This window comes from Equus quagga, chromosome 6 (genome assembly GCF_021613505.1).
Source record: "Equus quagga isolate Etosha38 chromosome 6, UCLA_HA_Equagga_1.0, whole genome shotgun sequence".
Classification (NCBI taxonomy): domain Eukaryota; kingdom Metazoa; phylum Chordata; class Mammalia; order Perissodactyla; family Equidae; genus Equus; species Equus quagga.
In genome coordinates this window covers 132,329,205-132,347,570 of record NC_060272.1, presented here as the reverse complement: position 1 = coordinate 132,347,570, position 18,366 = coordinate 132,329,205, and positions in this window count along the sequence as shown.

Here is an 18,366-nt window from a genome sequence, read left to right as displayed (position 1 = left end):
ACAGACACACAGATGCTCAAATATAAACTAAGCATAAATGGATACTCCGTGCAAATACAGCCAGCCAATAAACATGTGTGGAATCATGGCCACCACTGATGGAACTCAAAATCATCTGTGGCTGCCTCTGACGCCGTCTACCTTTCCCATCCAGCGGGCAGTTCAGGTGGAGCTGGCCTGTCCGGGAGGAGCTTGAGCGGTGACTGGAGGCTGCTGGTGGGGCTCACGAAGAACACAGCAGGCCTGTGCTAAGTGCGTTGCATCATCTCATTCGTCCCTGCGGCTCCTGAGAGGTGGTGTTACGACAATTAGATGAGTGGAGGTGGGAAGGCACAAACGGCCACGCCATTTGCCCAAGGTCAGTGGCAGGGCTGGGATCTACACCAGCGTCACCCAGCTCTGAGCAGGTGCTCTAACCACTGAGCTTACCGCTTTTGTCTCTGGAATTGGAGAGCTGCCTACTCCAGGGAAAGAGCATTCACTGTGTGGACAGCAGCAGGGCGTGAGGTGACCCAGATTTGACAAAGCACAGGGCCCGTGTTTCCTGTGGAGAACAACACCAAAGCTCCAAGTCATCGAGCCAGACGTTCAGTGTCAGCGGTAGAGACATCAACAGTAAGACACAACGTTTGTTGAAGATTCACTTTTTGTCAAGCTCTGGGCCGAGCACGTTTCATTTCCTGAACTCTACACAGTAGGGACTGTCATTTTCCCCTGCGTTGCGCTGAGGAAATTATGGCTTACAGGGTTAACCAAAGAGGCCTGTCAGACTCGAGTCCACTCTCAACGTCAGCACTGCACAAGTCCCCAAGACGGCAGCGCGCACACAGAGGACAAGGGATGACGGGTCCCCGACAATGGGAATCTTGAAATGGCTCTGCGAGTTCTAACCTGCAGGCAATGACTTATTCCAATGCATAGTCAATGCCTGAAATTTTTAGCACAATCAAAAAAAAGTGCAAAATCTCCAGCCTGTTAAGATTTATCTCAACAACACGAATCCTAGAGCGCTACCCTCAAACTCATTGATGCTGTGTGCATGGGGAGTCCAGGGGGCTTCCTCCTCCCTGCCGCTGCTCTCCAGGGGGTCTGAGCAAAGGGCTCGGCCCGGAGAGGATGGGAGCACAACACCTCCACACCCACCCCTAGTCCAGAAGACTGAAGGGCCGCTTCCCAGGGTCCAGTCTCTGAAAGGAGAGGACAGGCAGGGAGACACGCCCCGGGGTAAGTACTGAGGAGGTACCAGGAGAGACTGAATTTCCACACATGGACTGCAGGCGATGTCCCTCATTTGGTGGCTCCATCTTACCGCTTGTGCAGTATCCACATGCCTGAATTAAGAGGAAACTTCTGCCCATGCAATAAGACCGTGTCTGTTAAGCTTTGGGGACAGAGACTGGCAAGGAGGAAACGCACAGTGAACACCAGGTGTGGCTGCTACATGTCCCTCCGTCCTTCATCCTGGCAGGAAACGCACATTTACTGCTCGGCTCACGGGCCACACAGGTCCAGGGGACCGGGTGGATCTGCTGGCACGTGTCGGTCCCTGGAGACCCTGCCGCAGAGGGAGCCCTCCTCAAGCGTTCACCCTGGGGCCGGACTCCTGGCATGGAAGGGACCCAGGGCGTCTCCACTCAGTCCCAGGCAGGCCAGTGTTAAACCTTCCGTGTCTCCAGGGGTCCTTTAGGACATGTGCTGAAGGCGTCCGTGGGCAGCCAAGGGTGAGAGGACAGCACAAGGCCAGCGCTGCTGTCTTCACCAGCAGGAGACGCGAGACTACAGCTAAAACCACTGCAGAGAATGAACTGATTTTTCTGGTGAGTTCATTCCGTGCATCCTGACATCTCATTCTGTGCTTCACACCGGTTAGGACTTCTTCTCAGAAAACAGGGGGAGGTGAGAAAGAGAAGAAACCCACGGAGCTCAGCCATCTTTACTGTGAGTGCTGGCCCTTTGCAAAGTGTGTAAAGGGAAGGAGCTAAAGCTGATGTTCGCAGCGAGAATTCGAGATGAAGGGAGGGACATGCAACCTACTCAGGAAACTTTTAGCAAGAGTGTGATGGAGCCATGGGCCTGGTGTGCTTGCCCGGCACCCACGGCAAGGGCTGCTGTCTGCCTCCGGAGCGCTGGGGACCTGGGCCTGGGCTGACACGCTGGTCCAGGTGAAGCCGCGTCCAGAGTGCCAATATCTGCTCCAACTCATCCCGGGCCAGGATGTGGTGGCAGGCCCCCGCCTTTCCTGCAGACGGCCCTCGCTGGGGCCTCGCCCCTGCCACTTGCCACTCTGTGACACAGGCCACCTGTGGAAAAGGAGTTTTACATTCCCCTCCCAGCAGGAAAGGGGCTTTCTTCCGCGGTGCAGCCCATCTAGAAGCTGCCCAAAAGGCTCAGTTCACAGTAAATCACTCCAGACCCCAGCCAAGAAGGCGAATCTTCAACCACCTGGTGCTCCCGTTCCTGCGTCTGCCTCCCTCCTGCTCGGCAGCTGGAAGGCAGGAAGGTGAGCCTTTGCCCGGAAGATCTCTGAGGGACCCAAGTGTCCTTCTCGCTCCTCAAAAGACACATCATGCACATGCCCACCTTAGCTTCCCCTTCAAACAGGCCAGGCTAAGTCGCAGGAGAGGGAAGGTGGCTCCCGCAGGGCAAAAGCCTGCAGGAAAGCAAGGACCTGGGGGGAGGGGGCTGCAAGACCTTCTCTACCCAAAGCTGGCAGCCCCTGCAAGGGCCGTTGCTTCTAATTTAAATTCACATTTCTTCTTCTATTTTGAGAGCCTCTCTGGGGTTTTAGGAATGTGGGGACGTGCCAGTTGTAAAGCCCTGAGTACAGAATAGTCACGCTGGCTGGAGGCAGGCACAGGAATGGAAACAAATCACTTGTCAGGACCGGCCTTCAGGCCTTGGAACCGAAGCTCAGAGGCCAGGAGAGAGCCACCCGTGGATGAGATGGCCGACGCAGGCGAGAGAGAAAAAGGCTCTGAGGCTGCAGAGTAACTATGATGCGCAGGAAAGTTGGCCTTTAAATGGGGTTAAGTTCCCCCAGAGTGATGGTGAACGGAACAGGCAGCCCTTTAAGTGGAAATGAGCACATTCAGCATTGTCATAAAGCTACAAAACGCAGCTTAGCTCTGAGAAGTGGATTCCATTTGGCAGAGGGAGCAAATTGGAAGGCAGGCTCTGGCTCAGCTCCAGAGGGTCCCTTCAACCAGGAAGAAGGGGTGTGGGGGGAGAGGGCACTGGGGAGGTTGAGTCATGGGAGCAAAACGTCCCCTTAGACTTCACAGCATCCCCCAGGCCTCACCCCCAGCCCACCCTCTGCAGCCGAGCCTGCGAATGTCAACGGGAAACCAATCTGAACTCGGTGCCTGATTGTTTCTAAGGATTTTTCAGACATTTAAAGATGTTTTGCATATTTACCTGAACACCCCTCCCCCCGGCCCAGGCCCCCCCCCCCCCCCCCCGGCACTACCGGCTCATGAGGCTCTGTAGTATGCTTCTGCATTCTTTTTAACCTCATAGCCGGTGCAAAGAGTATTTCAGTCTCTGGGGACCCTGCCAGGCCTTTCGTAGTTTGACTGTTCAGGGGTAGGGGGAAGCATCAAAGGAAAACGGAATTGAACAACAAAGAAAATGCCGTTTTGTGTTTTCTTGGCTTAAAGACAAACAACCAAGGGTGACTTAATATATTGATAATGTTCCAGGTTTACTTGGTCAGAAACCAAACCAAAGAGAGGTGTGGATTGAAGTCACGGCCCCTTCCCGCTGCCGTGGGGTGACAAGCCTTATCAGCCTGGCCTTCCTGTCTGTCACATCCTGTGGTCTGCTCCACGGAGAGGCGGGCAGACCCTCCACGGCCGCGCCGCCCGCCGGAGCTCCCCCCAGGGAAGTGGGAAGATGGTTTCCTTTGAAAAGCTCGAGGAGACAGTGAGTCAGGAAGTGGTGGGATCCAACCTGCCTGAAGATAAAGCGGCTGGAGATTTTCTCATTGGAGTCTGGTACCCTTCACAGAGAAAAACGCACTGCTGTGTCTATTTGGAGCTACGAATTTCCATGTTACTAGAGTTTCTCCTTTCTTTAGAGAGAAAGTGCTAAATATTTAAACGCTTAAAGTGGCCAGGAAATTCATAAACGCTGGTTCAAAAATAATTTCATTCTGATCTAAAACTGGAAGTGGAGAAAGTCAAGAGAGTGAACCAAGCGGTTAAAATGAGTGTTAATAATGTTGGAGCAAGTCTTTGTTTGTTTGTCTCAAATTCATTTTATCATTCTTGGTAAGCCCGAAGAGGAAGTGACTCATATTGAAGCCCCCACCTGCGCATGGGTGATAAAACCAGGTCCCCAAGGTGGGACAACTTGAATAGTCTCTCCACGGCGCTCGGGGAGGGGTCTGGGCGGTCGGAATGCAAACTGCCATTCTGGGAATGTCAATCGTGTGGATGATAATTTCATGCTTTTGCTGTTGGAAGAAGCATCCGGGAAATGTGCCTCGGGCCTGTTTAGTTTGTTGAAAAACTAAGAATGTCACATATACGGTTTAGCCACCTACTTGGCACTGGGAACTTAACATAGCATTGTTATTTTGCTATGGAGCCAGAATGCTAAATTCGATAGCTGAATAGTTCTTGGATATGTTTCAGAAAGAGACATCTATATCCGATGCTGACAGCTCTCTAAGGAACAACAAAAGCAGAATATTTTTCATTTTCTAGAAGGCATAGAATTTTGGCTAAAGCACTTAAAAAAAAATAAAAACAATTAATAGATCCTCATTCCCAAGATTCAAATAACACACTAGCATCCTGAGCAAAATTTAAAAGGTGCCTGGCCCACCGTCCTCCACCCCCCGCCCCCGCGCCCTGGGCCCCCAGCTAATAGCCAAGAGCCACGAGGCCGGGCGCTGGGCGTGGAGACGCAACAGCTCTGCATCTGACCGTCACACTCTTCTCTTGGCTCTGTGTCTCGGAGTTCACTGCTTGTGTGTACGGGCCTTTTTCCTTAAGTGGATGGAATACAATTTAACAACTTCTCCTGTTGACAAACCTTTAGATCGTTTCCAATCCCACAGCCAAAAAAGCAAACCAATCAACGCTTTTGAATTTGCAGTTCCCTGAGGCTGGGTATTTCATAAATGTTTATTATCCACCTGTATGTGATTGTCTGTGAAGCACTGATTTATTTTGCCCATTTTTCTACGTCATTGCTTACACTGTACTTATGGTTTTATAGGTACTCTTTCTATATTCTGGATACTGTTTCTTTGTTTGCTAAATATTTTCTTCCTGTTACTTGTCTTCTCGAAATGTTTCAAGACAGCTGATCTTCTGCACTTTCTTTTGCATGTAACTTGAGATTCAGCTTGCCAATTCCAAGTTTTTAAAAAAATCTTATTCGGGTTTTGATTGCGGTGGAAATGAATGCATATTATTTGGGAAGAACTGAAATCTTTCTAATATCAAGATGTCCTTTCAGAAGAACGGGATGTCTTGCCATTTATTCGTTTATCATTTTTTATGTTCTTTTTTACAGTTCAGCTGTAGACTTCTGATAGATGGCCTCTGTGAGGTTGAGGAAATATTTTCTATTTATAAGTTAATGAGGATTATTTACTTAATTAGGAAAGAATGTCAAATATTTAAAAATATTTTTCACATCGGTTGAGGGAATGTATGGTTTTCCTCCTAGCCCATGAAGAGAGTAAATTGTAGCAATAGGTGTTCTCATAGGGAACCAGCCTTACATTCCTGGCAGAAGGCCTAATTGTTCATGACATTTCACTTCATTAATACACAACTAGGATCAGTGCGCTAATTATTTTTAGGATTTTCACATTTAGGGTCATCAGTGAAATGAGTCTGTAATTTTTTCCTTGTATTGTCTCTATCTCCTTTGGGATAACGATTATACTAACTTCATACAATGAGTTGGGACATATGTCTTATTCTCCATTTGCTGGAAAAAATGTAAGATGGGAATTATTTATTCCTTGCAAGGTTGGTAAAACCCACGTGTCCCCTCAGGGCCTGGGCTTTTTTGGAGGGGGGTGGGTTGTCTTCAACCATTTGGGCCACTGTAACAAACTACCACCAAGTGTGGGGTTTATAAACCACAGAAATTTACGTCTCACACTTCTGGAGGCTGAAAGTCAGAGATGAGGGGGCCAGCGTGGGAAGGTGAGGGCTCTCGTCGGGGTTGCAGACTATCGGTCATGTCCTCACCTGGAGGCAGGGGCCAGGGGCTCTGTGGGGTCTCCTTTATAAGGCACCAATCCCCTTCATGAGGGCTAGTCACCTCCCACGGCCCCACCTCCTGATACCATCACACTGGGTGTTAGGACTCCAACAGGTGACCTGGGTGGACACAAACATCAGGGCCATAGCAGGGGATGCTTTTCAAAGCAGCGTCCTCGCAATAAGCCGGTGCTCCTGGGGCCACTTCCTCCTGCTTTCGTGATTTAAGGTGACTGTTTACCAAACGTCGGTTGTGTTTGTTCCCAAATCTACTTAGGACTAGTGTACCTGTGTGTAACAATTATATTTAATGTAGTATTATATAAGCCAATGGAATGAGTGCAACAAAAAGAGTTTTCATTTTTAGGAAGACTAAGCTGAAGCTTTAGGAGGACTAGAGAGAGCTGAGTCACTCAGATAAATGGTTTAGACTTAACCGTGCTAATACAGCTGGAAGCGCCAGCGCAGGCAGCAATCACATACGTCTGTCTCCTTCCTACTCAGAGTGTGGTCTGCGGACCGGCAGCACCAGCACCACCTGGGAACCTGCTGGAAATCTCAGGCCCACTGAGTCACACTCTGCGTTTGAACAAGATCCCCGAGAAATGCACAGACGCGTTACAGTCTGAGAAGCTCTGATGGGGAAGGATTCCACACTCCGACGGCATTAACTGTCTTAAGACTCTCCCTTTGAGTTTGAAACTCGAAACTGGAAATTGTTGACGGTGAATTATATAAAGGTGTGATTTCTGTAGGATGATGTAGGTACACATCCACTCAGCAGACCCGTTTTCAAAGAAAAGGCCTTGAACCCACAATAACAGATTGCTGAGTGAATATCCATCCGTACGCTTTCAGTTAAAGTAAAATGTTTGAGGTCTACAATGACTTTTCTTTATGATTCCTCCGTTTAACACACTTTTTCATTTAACTAAGTGACTACAGGTCTGGACTGTGTTGGATGAGAGAAATTCTAGGTAATTTATGTTTTCTTAGGTTGTCAATACTTTCATCTAGTTCCAAAAACGTTGGCATGAAGCTGTATTCAGTTATAATCTTTTTCATAGCTGCCGTTATGGACACTTTTCCATTTTTATTTATGTGTCTTGTTTTTGCTCTTTTGGGGTTTTTGTTTGTTTGTTTTTGCTTCTTCACAGTGGACAGAGATTAAATTTTTTTTTATTTTCAAAACGTTACCTTTCATTCTGTTTTTTGTTTTTTCTTGCACTAATATTTAGTTTTATTTTTATTATTTTCTTCCTTCCACTGTCTTTGGGTTGTTCTTCTTTCTCTGTCTCTCCTATTTTCTAACACCAGGACTACGAGCTACAAATCTCCCTCTGACGATTGTTTTGTCCCTGTCCTTCGTTACGTGGTCCTTTCATGGACACTCGTTTCTAAATCCATAACTTACAGATTTAGTTTTTATTTTCTTTTAACGATGTTTTTCAATCTTGAAAGAGAACCATTTTGCCAGCTGTTTGATGTCAATGCCTTTTTTTTTTTTTTGCAGCCTGTTTAGAGATTGTGGCCTACATAGTTGCTGTGTTTTGGAATTTATTAAGATGCTCTTTGTGTTTTACTTTAGCAACAATTTTTGTGACTGTTCCCTTTGTGCTTGAAAAGAAGGTATGGTCTCTGTTGGCATAAAAGAAATGTGCCTGAGTGCGTAGGTTTACACACATAGGTAATCAAGCCTGTTCATCAGGCTACTCCATCTTCTATATCCTTTCTCATTTTTGTCTACCATGGCAGACACAGTTACCTGTTCACTCAGCCATGCCACTCCACTTCTATTTGCCCACATACTCTGATTTTTTTAGGGGTAGCAATATACCCAGGCTAGGAGATGAGACACGATTAAGTCTAGGCCAGCAATTCTCAATAGAGGCTTCGCTGACATCTTTGCTCCTGCTTGGGATGCTAATGTAAGAACATAAGATTCTGAGCTGTGGCAGCCATTTTGTGACCATTAGGCAGCTTTATTCATTTTACAGTTCATGTGCTTACCACTCTGTATAGTCTTCATGTTTCTCTTTTATTGATTTTTATTGTGCTGGCATGTTTCCTTTTTAAAGAATCCCTCTTGGATGGTCCATGCGTGGTACATTTTCTGAGTCCTCGGTGCTTAACAATTGTCTACCATTTGCCCACTACTTCACATTCCATTACCTCGGGCCTGAGCTCCAAGCCCTCCGGCCTCCACAGCATCTTCTGCCTTTGTTTTGCTCCGATTTTGTTTTTCCATCGGATCTGATCCTATCCGCCCACAGTCTGTCTTTTCAGAAATAGTGCAAAAGCTCGCCTACCCTCATGGCACTCTTTTATTTTCCTGTGTTATTAAGAAATTGTTCTTTTAAAAATTTCCTCTTTTTGATTGTTTTGTAGGAATTGGGGCTGAAATGAGAGATGTGTAAGCTCAGTTGGTCATCACTGAATAATATCAAAATTTTTTAACAGAAAAATCAATAATTGATTCCTTAGAAATTCATAGGGAAATAATGGTCATCAAATGCTTCCATTTGGCCTCAGGAGTGTACTGACAGTGGTTGTGTTTTTTGCTCCCCCAGGCTATCTTTTGCATTCCTTCTTCTGTGGACCTGCCTCTGGGACCACCTAACACACACGCTCTCTTCTCAGCGACCCCCAGCCTGAAGGAAGGATAAAGTGCAAGGACACTGCACACCTGAGGGCGGGCAGGGGGTCGTGGTGACCAGCGGCTCTTCCATCTAGATTTGCGCTGCCGCCCGTTGGAAAACCTTGTCCCAACTCCAGGCAAAATTTTCCTCAAGTAAAAATTCCATCTCACAGGTACATCCCAGGCAGCTCCTGTTTAAAGTGCAGAATGTTCCAGAAGGAAATGATAGGGCCACAGAGGCCTGTACCCAGAAAGAAGAAAGGCCCAGACTCCACAGTCAGGGCCCCACAGCAGCCTCACTACGGGGACTAGGGGCCCGGAGCCCACGCCCACCCTTCCCATGTGACCCAGGCCAGTGTGGAGCCTCCCAGACGACACGGCCTTGATGGTGAGATGACAGAGTAGCGGCACCTCCTTCATGTACCTGCTGTGATGACTGAACTGCACGCACGGCGCTCAGAGCTGTGGCTGCAGTCATTGGCTGTCCTTGTGACCGCCTACATGCCAAGCTGAAGCCTTGAAGCTTCCATCGTCAGTCCTGAGCGATGTGAGCCTGAGTCTCAAATGCAGCGGTCTACAGGTCTGCAAAGTACAGGCACACGCTCGTCGGCTCGGCAACGGTGTGTGTTCCTGCCTCACCTGCACAGATGCTCATGTATGCGTGTCCGTGTGTTTACATGAATCGTAGGTATGTAAATATGTGTGTACATGTTGACATCACACATGTGAATGTCCGTTCATGTGTTACGTGGAGTTGTGCGTGTAAGTGTATATGCCTGAGTGCATGATTGTGTGGGTGTGCGTGTTTAGATGTGTTTTGAGGGATAGAGCGTCTCATCCTACAGCCCAACCCAAGTCGCACGCAGTCCCTGGGTTTACAGAACCCGCTGGAACCCTCTGTCGGGGCAGCCGTGCTGGCGGTCTGCTTAGAACGCGCTTCTCTCAGGACACTCGGCAACACCATCTCGAAACGCTGAAGTCTGGCATACGTGTGTCACATCTAAACGAAATACTGACACAAGTCAGCTGTGTGACTGACGGTGGGGGGACGGGAGGCACAGACTATCGTTCCTTCTTCAGGAAAAGATTTATTCCTAAACCATTTATGGATCAGTTTCCTAAACGGCTTTACAGTCTATAGAGGAGATCATCCTCTGAACATCTCCCATGAGATGAGAGTAATGTCCTTCTGAAGCCATCACCAACGTTCTTCCCATCTGTTTCATCGATCTTCCAAGCTGGCATGAGTTATAGACTCCCTCCTGAGCTTTTCTCTGTCCCAAAATTATCATAACATTCAATTATGGTCTAATATTCGGTGCTCTCTGTAACTGGAGGAGCTGCCCGTAGAAAGACAGCAATTTGAGTGTTAGGGTTATCCTCTATTTAGTGGCACGGGGTTCCTTTGCAAAGCGGGCATATTTTAATTATAAGTGCAGCCCAGATCATCACACAGCCAGGCAGGTGTATGTGTGAGGCGATTGCCTGGCAATGCTTGAACGAAACCCTGCACCTCGTACGCAGATGCGTACACACCTTAGCACCGGCAGAAGGAACGGTCTTAGTCTGCTTGTTCTGCTGTAAGAAAGAAGCGCAGGCTAGGGCGCTCATAGACAACAGAAACGTTCCTCACGGTTCTGGAGGCTGGAAGTCCAAGTTCAGGGGAAGCCAGCTCTCTCGAGACTCTTATAGGGCACTAACCCCAGCATGGGGCTCCACCCTCATGACCTCATTTAATCCTAATCACCTCCGAAAGGTCCCACTTCCCAATATCATTAATTAGGGGGTAGGGTTTCCACATATGGATTTGGGGGGGACACAGACATTCAGTCCGTGACAGGTTCATTGTGGTAACTGGGTTGCAAAGAGCAGAATTCACTCAAGCCACTTCAAGCAGGCATGGATGGACGACGGGATATTAGAGGCTGGGTTGGTGGGACAGCTTCCCGAACTAAGCCACCTAACCTTGTCTGAAGGGGAGCCGCTGCCCCCCTACAGCGAGGAACAGAGCACACTGCCCCACCTGGAGGCCCCAGCTACGGCTGCCAGCTCCCAGACACACGGCACGAGGTGCTATGAACAGCAACAAGACAGACAGCACCCTGCCCGTGACCCCCAGAAGCCAGGGCTGGAGAAGGGGACCTCACCAACATTGCCAAGAGACCCAACTCCTCCCTCCAGGCCAGAAAAACAACAGCCCTGCTCACTTCTGCCTCCAGCGCTGTGGGGTCGTCTCTGGAGCCCCGGGCGCGTGGCACCTGGGCAGCGTAGGTGTCAGCCCCCTAGCCTCTGCCCTCAGGAGGACGGAGTGGAGGTCGATTCAGACCCATCCTACTCCCCTCAGCCGCGTTCCAGAAGCCACACAGAGGTGCTGCCCGCCGAGAGACCGCACACTGCTATGCGGATGCTACTGTAACTCCAGGAGAAGAAGCGAGAATCATGGAGGCACGCCTAGCCGCCAGCCACGTGTGGCTCCAAGCACCTGAATGGGGGGGTGCTCTCAGTGTAAAATACACACCGGACCCCAAAGACTTAGCACGAAGCAAAGAATGTAAAATATCCCTTTAATAACATTTACATTTGTTACATGTTTCAAGGATCCTATGCAGGGTACATGGGGTTAAATAAAACAGATGATTAAAATCAATTTCACATTGACAGATGAATGGATGAAGAAAATACAGTATATCCATACAATGGAATATTACTCAGCCTTAAAAAGGAATAGAATTCTGACACCTGCTACGACCTGCATGAACCTTGAGGACATTATGCTCAGTGAAATGAGCCCGTCACAAAAGGACAGATACTGTGCGGTTCCACTTACTTCAGCAGTCACATTATTGAGACAGAAAGTGGAAGAGAGGTTAGTAGCTAAGGGGGTGGGGGATGAGGAGCTGGTATTTGGTGGGGACAGAGTTCCAGTTTGGGAAGATGAAAAAAAAGTCCCGTAGACGGATGGTGGGCTGGTGGCACAGCAGTGGGAACATGCTTAAAGCCACTGAGCTATACACCAAGTGACTAAAAAGATAAATTTTGCCTTATGTATATTTTACCACAACAAAAAACAATTTAATCAATTTCTCCTGTTTTTGTTAACTTGTTTATTTTTTCTGCTAGAATATCTATATGTTTAAATTAAACTGTATATATTATTTACTTATATATATTAAAATTTTATAGATTTTCCACTAGAACATTTAAAACGATCAACATAGCTTGCTTAGTTCTACTGGACAGCACGGGGCCAGAGGGAACCAATTATTCAATTGACAAACATTTGGCGGCCAGCTCTGAACAAGGCATGGCGACAGGTTTCAAAATATTGAAAAATAAACATAAGGTACAATCCCAACAGAGCCCCACGGGGTTTGTGGTCAGATAGGGAGACCTGCGTGTCTCTGTATGTGTGTGTGTGATGAAATGCACAAGGACAGACTAGCGTTAACCACACGAAGTACCAAACGGCAGGTGGCTGCCACCTGGGCTGTGGCCCCTTTGAGAGAAGAGCTGGTCTGGCACCCTTGCGTCCCTCACCACCCCTGCACGGTCCTCAGCACCTGTACAGGGAAAGGAAGTGGGGGCAGGTCAGCTGTTGGCTCCAAGTTCACCCAGGCAGGGGCGGGGGAGACCGGGAGGACGTGGACACCATCCCGCAGCAGAGCTAACAGCTTCCCTCCTGGGGCACTTGCCGTGTCGCGGGCGCTCCTGCCGGGCCTCACAGGCAAGAAACTCAACACCCATGTTGCAGGTACTGCTCCGCTCCCTCCTCACAGACGGGGCTCAGGGCCCCGAGGGGAGAGTCACCCCGGACCCCTGGCCCCACGCTCTCAAGAGCCCAGCACTGCAGCCCTGGGAGGTGGGCGGGACCAAGCTCGCTCCTCGCGTTTCTATTTCCCCGTTTCTTCTCTGCTCAGGAAGACAAGAACCCATCTGTCACTTTCAGGGCTTTCTCAAGCCCTCCAGCGCGGAGCCAGGTAGATGTTTATTCGCCTATGACCTGGAACAAATATCCCCAGATGAGATATGATGGCACATCTTAAAATTCTATGATAAAGAATTTTTCATAATTATAAAGCTATTCTTATCATTTTCAAAGCAAGTTGTGTATTTTCATCACAATGAGATGTGTCACGATAAACCTTATATCATATATCATTTGTATATATTCTCTCTCTTTCTCTCATATACGCACGACAAATGGAGAGAGTTCAGGAATCTCTCACTTAAACTGGTCATAAGATGTCTGAGTCGCACAGAATGAATTGAATACACTGCAGTCCATGCTCACATAAATAAACAATAGAATGAATGAACGAACGAATAAAATAAGTAAATGAGGGAGAAGAGGTGGGTGGCCCTTACAGAAGAAGTCTACTAATAAACGAAGAAGGAATGAGGAAAATACAGAATTGCTGTCAGGCAGACTCCACGGTGGTGACGGCTGCACACAGGACCTGCCAAATGCGAGTGGAGAATGAGGGTCTTCGCATAGTCTCCAGGGGTCTCCCCCAAGATATTTATTCATTACTAAGGGAAAAATAGTAACTTTACTGTTTCTGATTTATATTTACCATATAATTTCTCATCGTATTTCTTATATTTCTTATGTATATTGACCTTATACCATTTAGTTTGTAACATTTGCTATTTCCTCACTGAGAAATCCTGCAGACCCTACCTTACCCAAGTGATGGAGGTTAACGTCACCAGGAATGACACGCCAACATCACTTGCCCCCCACGTGCCACACAGAGAGGGACACATCACCTGTCGATCTTATTGTAAGAACACGTCAGACAAACCCAGACTGGGGGACATTCTACAAAACTCTGCCCAGCGCTCTGCAGAGGTGCCAGGAAAGAAAGGAAAGACTTGAGGAAGCATTGCAGACTGGAGGGAGCTGAGGAGAGAGAGCCAGACGCACTGCGGGAAGCGGGCCGTCAGAATAAAGCCCGCGTCCAGTTAGTGGCATTGCGCCAAGGTCACCTCTCAGTCTTGACAAATGCACGCTGGTGACGTGAGACGTTGACACTGGAGGAAACTGAGTGAAGCCCTACGGTCACCATGGTCGACTTCTGCAACATTTCTGTGGGTCTACAATTACACCAAAATAAAAAGTTCACATGAATAAAGACACCTGGATCGGACGTGCTCTGGCTAGCTCTCTGGTCACCTTTCCTGTCACCTGTCACACGCACAAAGCATGAACCTTCGTTTGCTCCGTCCCCCTGCTCACTTCCAGGCTCCTGCCCAATGCCGGTCACAGCCACGAAGCCTTTGGCCGCTTCCATCCCACTTTCTGGGAACTGAGACTTGTTTGTTTGAGAGGTCGTTACTAGGTTTTATTAAATGACAAAGGTAGTGCACGCTCATTGTAACACATCTTTCTACCTCACCACCCAGATGCACTCGCCCACGCTGTGCCCACAGCCACCGGGTCTCAGAAACTCTCAGGGTAGCGGCAAGGTCAGTAGACACCTGTTGTCATTCAGTGATCCAAGAAATGATGGAGTGTTCACTAAGCAACAGACGCTTTGCTGGATGCATGGGCCTCACAGAGGGATTGTTTCCGTTTCTGCTTTTGAGATGCTCATGGATGAACTTAGCAAGTGCAGGTACCACACTAGTCCCTAGCATCAACCCAAGTAGGCAGGGGTGATGCCATTCACCAGACATCCCCCGGTCTCGCCTTGGAGCACTTCCTGTCCCCTCCTGACAGGCGAGCACCTGACAGCCCCTGGCCACTGGGCCGCACGGAGTGAAGTGTCACATCTGAGGCCAGAGCTCTCTCCCTCTCCTCAGTGACAGCAACATTTGAAGCAGTAGCTGTCTCATCAGCCTAGGTGATAAATGACTCTCACAATGAAGCAAGTCCCCTGTTCCCCCACGACGGCAGCACGAGCAAGGAAAACATCTGTTATCTGAAGTGGCTGAGACTTTGGGGCTACTTGTCACCTGGCGTGACCAGCATCTCTGGCTGGCCAACAGGTAAGTCAGCATCTGCTTTTTCGATGCTCACAGTTCTGTAAATGAAAACGTGCGTGTGAATAAAGTGGGCAGTAAACATCGCAGTCGCTAGCAGAGAAGTCTGGTGGAGAGAATGGGACGGTGGTGCAGAATCAGTCAGGAAACTTCCAGAGGAAGGTCCCTCTCAGTAGAGCCAAGGAGGCGGACACAGGAAGCAGCAGCTAGGGTATAGAGTGATGGGTGCCAGGACGGGAGGACGGGCAGGGTCTGGATGCCATGGACAGGGGTGGGCCATCCGAGGGGCACTCCATCTTAATTTAAATATCTCTGCTGTCTAGCACGGCGCCCCTGCCATAGACAGCGCCCCCCAAGGTTTACTGAAGGGATGTTGGAGCGCTAGGCAGATTCCAGAGAGAAGAGAGCCCAGCGTGAAGGGTCAGGGCCAAGCAAGGCTGTGGCTGTTCTGGGAGAAAAGGGGTTCCCGCACAGACCCCTCGGGTTCACACTGCTCTTCAGTGGATTCTGCGCATCACCCTGGAGTCGGGAACGAGGCTCCCCCTTGATCCTTGCTTTCCCTCTGATCAGTCAGGATTCTCCAGAGAAACAGAACCAACGGGAGATAGAGATAGAGACAGAGACAGATAGACAGAGATAGAGATAGACAGACTGAGGACATACACACCCTTACTATACAAATACATGAAGTTCCCTTCAAGGACAGGCTCCCCGGCTTACGGGGCTGGCAGCCTGCAGTCTGAGGGGCAGGCAGGAGGCTCGGGCAGGAGCTGACATGCAGTCTTGAGACAGAATTTCTTCTTCTCTGGGAAACCTTGCTTATTTGCCCTTAAGGCCTTCGACTGGTTGGAGGAGGCCCACCCCCACTGTCAGGGGTCGTCTCCTTTACTTAAAGCTGATCGTAGATGTTGCCACCACTGCTAAGCGCCCCACAGCATCACCTGGATTGGTATGTGAATGAATCACTGGGTCCTAGAGCCAGGTTGACACAGGAAACCACCCACCACCCTTGAAACCACTTCTCCTGCTTCTTCCCTAAGACCTCGGCTCCTTGGATGCCTGTGCCTTCCCTTCCCTTCTCAACCACCCTCCTCCTCTCCTTGCTGTCCACACGTGACTAATGCCTGCCCCCCTCATGCACAGAGAGAGTCCTGGTCCTGCTGTCTCCCGTCCTGCACCCCTGCTCCTGCCATTGTCCGATGGGGCATAGTGGTGCCGCTCGAGTCCCCCAGGAGCAGGGAGAGTCAGCTGTCCAGTCCACAGTCGCTTGTCTCCAGCTCCATCCCCCACCACGTGGGAGACCGTGGACTCAGCCTCCCCTCCTTGCTCCTGGGCCTCCCGCTGGCCGCTTGCCGGCAGATACTCCCCAGTGCCCGTGTACGAGCCGCAGGTGGTGAACGAAGACACCCCAGGATCTCTAACGTCATCACCCCCACCAGCCTAATGGCTCACACTTCACAAGCAAGGATTCCGAAGCCAAAGCAACAATAAACACGGCCCCACATATGATCACTTCATTCTGGAGCCGCATAAACCCCAAAGGGGGCACTCTTGGGATATGCCCGAACTTGGGCCATTACGAAATGGGATCCGAGCCAAGTAATTATCACCACTGGAAAACTGGCCTCGGGTGAGACTCAGCAGTCACGGCTGAACTCGGACTCCATCGCAGAGCGACTACTTCTGGCAAAGAACTTAGAGTTGATTTTCAGGCCCTTGGACATTTGGAGGGCTGGAACGCACGTCAGTAGGTAAGATATTCTCTCATTTTATAGGAACCAAAATAGCCAGCATCAACATACACAGCTGTATACAGCTAGATCTCTATATATCCACTCATCCACCCGTCCGTCATCCCTCATCCATCCACCTATGCACACACGTCTCCTCTGTTCCGGTGCTGTCCTACTTGACTGCCAATAAAAACACTGTCTTGATATCCTATTTTGTTGACATATCAAATACAAATTGTCCTCTCCTCAGCAATGCAAACACAGCCTCACGTTCGCACCACGCCCGGAGGCGGCCTCCACCCTCAGACCCAGAAGGTTGGAAGTGTCCAAAAGGCTTCCCTCGGCCCTCCTACCCCGCCAGCCAGACTCGTTCTGCTGACCCAGGGGAAGGCGGAGCCTCTAGGTCACTTCCAGAAGACACCGACTGCTCCTCACTGCCAACTCCTGAGGCCTGGGCAGCCCCTAACTGTGTCACGGCCGGCCCTACGTTCCCGGACGGCCAACAATGCAGGTCCTTGCCTGCTGAGTGCAGAATCTCATCTGACTCTGGCAGTGAGTACACAGAGCAGCTGCTGCAGGCCACGCATGTGTGGACGCTGGCGACACAATGTTGCCCCCAACAGTCTCCAATCCACTGAAGTAGATGTCTAACATGTTCTCATAAGCAAATGTTTTGGGGGTAAATGTGAGGGGCATGTCACCCAGTGCAGGAGTGTGACTGAAGGCTGGCCTCGCAGGGAGAGAGGAGAGCGCAGGCAAAGGCCTGGGAGACATTGCAGCTGCCTGTCCTGGGCGAGCAGCGGACCAGCGTGAGGGCCAGAGGGGCAGAGGGGCAGAGGGGCGGCTAGTCAGCAGGGCCTTAGGACGCTGAGGTTTGCAGTCCTGGGAGGAGCAGGCTTCGTTTGCTTTTTATTTTTCCCCCCAAATTTTCTTGTTATAAAATTTCAAATATATAGAAAGGTTGAAAAAATAGTGCAGTGAATACCCAAAGCCATGGGAACCTGAATTCAACAGCTGCTTACGTTTTCCTGCATCTGTTTTTGAGGGTGCTTTTATTTGGGGGGCTTTTCTATTTGTCAGTTTGTTGACTGAGTCATGTGGAAATAAGGAGCGGACATCAGGGTCACTGACTCCTAAATATGTGGCATCCGTCACCGGAGAAGGACCTTCTCCCGCTGTCACACCCAACAAGACAGACAGTGACTCCCGCCAACATTCAGCACCGCATCCACATTCGGATGTCCCCACTGTTCCCAAATGTCCTTGAGAGCTGGGGGCATGCTTCCAGGACGCCATCTAAGTTCACCCACCGCCTGTGGAGCTCAGCTCTCCGTGGTCCCTTGTCATCTAGAACCAAGCTGTTTCCCCCAACACACTGACTTCCTGAAGAGTCGGGGTCACTGGGACGTTGAAGAACGCCCCACATTCTGGATTTGTGATTGCTTTCTTGTGGTGCCGTTTGGTTTGTTTCTTTTTTTTCTAGTGAGGAAGACTGGCCCTGAGCTAACATCTGTTGCCAATCTTCTTCTTTTTCTCCCCAAAGCCCAGCACATAGTTGTATATCCCAGTTGTGAGTCCTAGTTCTTCTATGTGAGCCGCCACCACAGCATGGCCTGATGAGCAAGTGTAGGTCCACGCCCAGGATCCGAACCAGCAAACTCCAGGCTGCCCAAGTGGACCGCAGAACTTAACCACTACGCCACCCGGCTGACCCCTGGTTTGTTTCTTTATTCCTTGTATTTCTAATAAACTGAAAGTTAATCTGGAGCCCTCATGAGGTTCAGAT